General features: G+C 31.9%; 1 non-coding gene across 1 annotated transcript; it reads right to left on the reverse strand.

Moving 5' to 3' along the window:
• Positions 1-3,884: 3,884 nt before the first annotated feature.
• On the reverse strand, positions 3,885-3,991 carry LOC126016919 (U6 spliceosomal RNA). The gene has a single exon (XR_007498603.1). It is a non-coding gene; the product is annotated as a U6 spliceosomal RNA (small nuclear RNA).
• Between the last annotated feature and the right edge of the window lie 358 nt (positions 3,992-4,349).

Raw genomic sequence — 4,349 nt, forward strand, 5'->3', positions numbered from 1 at the left:
TTATTTATTTATAATAATGCATAAATATAAAGCATATTTATCATATTTTGGTATATATTGGGTATATAAATAGGTTTAAATATATCTAAACTTGTCATTAAGATGCACATACGTTTTAAATTTTAGATATGTATTAAGAATTACTGAAGGAAGAAGGAAGCCAAACATTCTATACATTCATCATGAATCTAAGAGGATCTGTATATCTATAATTTGAAAAGAACTTTCTTAATAATTTTATTGAGACCAATGTGAATTTCAAGACTTTCACAGCTATATTTAAAGTACATAGTGGCAGTGAATTAGGACAATTCCCACCACCAGTTTTGACCTCCCTCTGCCACTGTTCCCAGAATGCATCCCATACCTCCACCCTTAGTCCTCTGGACTGAAAGTGTAACAGGACTCTTTTGTGTATAGCTTGTTGTAATTTGGGTTTATTGATTCCATTGTCAATGACTTTGGTTGGGTATTTAGTTTTGACCATGTTGAAAAGTATTTTATTAAAAATATATTAGAGGAGCTCGAGCAGTGGTGCAGCAGTAGGGCGTTTGCCTTGCATGTGGCTGACCCAGAATGGACCATGTTTCGATCCCCCAGAATCCCATATGGTCCCCAAAGCCAGAAGCAATTTTGAGCACATAGCCAGGAGTAAACCGTGAGCATCACCAGTGTGGCCCCAAAACCAAAAAATAAACAACAAACAAAAATATACATTCTTGCCTAACTTAAAATTAAACTTATATTTATTAAATTTTCTTTAAGTATAAGAATTGTAGCATATACATTATATTTGCATTTTTCTATTTTGATAAGAGGCATATTCAATTGGCATATTTGTAAACTTTATGTAATGTGAATGCGTATATATAATGTTTTCATATTGTATTGTATTATTGATATAAACACATTAAATATATCTGGAAATATAAAGTAATACTATTCTAATTTTTTCTTTCTTGGCCAAACCCTGTAACGCTCAGAGTTTACTCCTGGCTTTGTGCTCAAAAGTCTCTCCTGACTTGGGGGACTATATGGGACCCCAGGGATCGAATCAAGGTCCATCCTGGATAGGCCACATTCAAGGCTAAGGCCATATTGCTGTGCACTGGCCCCTGCTCTAATTGTTTTGAGATTACTATTTAAATAATATTTAACATTTTAAATAAGGAGTAATTTTTTGAGGTGTCACACCTTGATATACCAGAGCTTAGTCTTGGCTCTACACTTAGGGAAACACTCAAGGCAGGAGTCAGGAAAACTTATGTAGTGTCAGTAATCAAACTTTGTCTAACATGCACAAGAAAAGTGACTTCTGCTCTAATATACCATTTGCTTCATTAATACAAAATAGTTTTCAAAATTTTCAAAATGTAGTAATACCAGGGGCCGGGCGGTGGCGCTAGAGGTAAGGTGCCTGCCTTGCCTGCGCTAGCCTAGGACGGACCGCGGTTCAATCCCCCGGCGTCCCATATGGTCCCCCAAGCCAGGAGCAACTACTGAGCACATAGCCAGGAGTAACCCTGAGCGTTACCGGGTGTGGCCTAAAAAAAAATGTAGTAATACCCAAGTATATCAAATACAGTTTTCTTACTATAGTTTACATACTATTAATAATCTAATCCTCAAAATCGTAATTATATTTATTTATACATTGATAAATTATCATGTAAATTTTATTTTTATAATTAAATAATTTCATTATATATTATATGAATAATGCACTAATATATTAATTTCACTCAAAAGTAATAAAAACAGTGATTTACAGCAGAAAAATAAAGGTATTTAATAGAATTTAATATAGTACTAAAATAATACAGCTTAAAAAGAATTAGTGATTTTTGTATTTGTTCTCAGACAGTTAAAACAATATAAAAGAAATTAAAAAAAACTGAGATGCCTTTAAAAGACTCAGGCTATAAAGATATTTACAATGTTTTGAAAATTATTTATATTCTAGGCACTGCTACATAAATATGCTACACGTTAAAATAAATCTGTGTCATTTATATTTCCCTCATGGGGACAATATATAACTGATTACTGTGCATGATATAGATTTGCAATCAAACTGTCAAGAAATTGGTAATATTGAAATGGTTCAAATTTGCATCAGGGTGTCCCGAATAACCTCACCTAGATAGTGAATACAGCATGATTATATTTTAAACTTTTTTCCTTGAAGATAAAATCCCTGTGACACACAAATATAAAAATAGGAAATTAAACTAGATAAGAGAGAAGCAACGACAGTCAAAGATAGAGTAACATCTACGGGAATCAATTGGAGTTTCTTGCACCAGAGAGAGCTGAACAACCCTCCTTGCAACTGGCATTCAAGAACTGTCACAAGAAGCCTTAACTGATCATAATTTCCAGGATGATATGTGGCAACAGACAGTACCTCCATGAAACCTTTCTTTACCTACACCTTCTTGAACCTATGCTAGAGAAATAAAAAAAGTCCCATAAAGTGCATCTAAATGATATTTTATTAACCTTCAGGATGATCTCATTTCAGTGTTTCATTTTTGTATCCTAATTTGAAACCGTGTGCCTTATGATTATTACAAAGATTATTTCTTAATAAGACTGTAATATTTATTCTTATTTTAAGGTCATGTAGGCTCTGCACCTGTAATAATATATTGTACTTGGCAATTTTTTGAATACAGAATATCAAAACAAAGCAACATTTTGCTCACAATTGGTAATGTAAAAGAAAATAAAATACTAGCTTCATTATATAAAAATTTAAAATATAATTAAAAAATACCTTCAGTAGTAAATTATTGTCATTAAAATACTTAAAAACTTAATTCATATATATTTTTTTAATTCATATATTTTAAAAACTATTTTGCTACTAAAATGTACCAAACATTTTTGAATGCTGAATCATTGTTTTGTATTACATATGGATACCACTAAAAGATCATCACAATTGGAAAATTTTTGATAAATAAAACTAATGAAAAATGATTTTGAAATGTGCCTATAAATATAAGGTCTTCAATGAAGAATTTTACTTCTTTATAGTACATCTAATTATTATAAATAGGTTTTCTTGTATTTCATATAAAGATGAAATTAAAAACCATTCTCTTTAGGTAGTTTCTCTAAAATAAGCATCCATAGTCTTTAAAATTTCACTTGAAATAAATTGATAAGGGAAAATTAAAGTTTAGACAAGTTACCTTTTTAAAAAAATAATCAAGAAACAAAAGTGGAAGCTAGGTAATGAAAGAAATAGAAATTTATTGGATGTCAATTCCCACAGACTCTGATTCCAAATCTAATCAATGCGGGCCTAATGAATCCTGAAATCAATCTGTTTAAGTGATATCCAGTCTATTAGATGATTCAGGAGAGTACTAAACCAATTGATTTTGTTAAATTATTATACTCAGTACACATTTATTGAGATTCAGATATAGGTTAAGTGTCAACCACGTCACATGCATATAGAATCAAGAGTTCTGTTTATTTACTTTTAAGGAGCTTTTAGCTTATGAAACAGATATAAAATAAAATATGCAATTCTAGGCTATACAGCCTCATCTATGAGATCTAATATTCATGTTTAGTACAATGTGTGTTTGTGTAACAAAGGATACTAAGTAATTACTAACTAGGTCTCCTAGTACATCATATTTGCCTTCTGTTCCAGTAGCATCCAAAAGAATTAATGGACCAGAGTGATAGTACAGCGGATAGGGGAGTTGCCTTGTATGCAGCTAACCTGGGGTTCAATCTCCTGCTTTCCATATGGTTGCCTGAACTTCAGCAGGACTCCTCCCTTAGTAGTACCCGGAATAACCCTCAAGGACTAATGGTGTGTCCCCAAATCAAACAGCAACAACGAAAACAATATTTTTTTTTTAAATATGGAACGCTTCACGAATTTGCGTGTCATCCTTGCGCAGGGGCCATGCTAATCTTCTCTGTATCATTCCAATTTTAGTATATGTGCTGCCTAAGCGAGCACAGCAATAATTTTCTTAAGCAAACCCCCTCTTCATACATTTTTTCTAATTGCCTTGTTATATGTTTAATTCATTTAAATTTCTTATTTTTATCTTTTATTAGAAAAATATCTGACACATGTTTATTTCATTGCACTTGCTAGAATTTCTTACAAAGTCTCAAAGGAATATATGCAAATCTTTCCAAGTAAAAGTCCCTTGAAATGTAGCATTGAATCAAGGTAACTAAGTGTCCAAACTTTACTACTAGAGAATACTTTAATTAAAAGAGATGGTATTAAATTTTACTATTTTTAAGGGTTTTTTTGTTTGTTTGTTTTTTAGGGGGGGCTACACTCGCCAGCACTTAGGGTTATTACT

Source organism: Suncus etruscus, chromosome 8 (genome assembly GCF_024139225.1).
Source record: "Suncus etruscus isolate mSunEtr1 chromosome 8, mSunEtr1.pri.cur, whole genome shotgun sequence".
NCBI lineage: Eukaryota > Metazoa > Chordata > Mammalia > Eulipotyphla > Soricidae > Suncus > Suncus etruscus.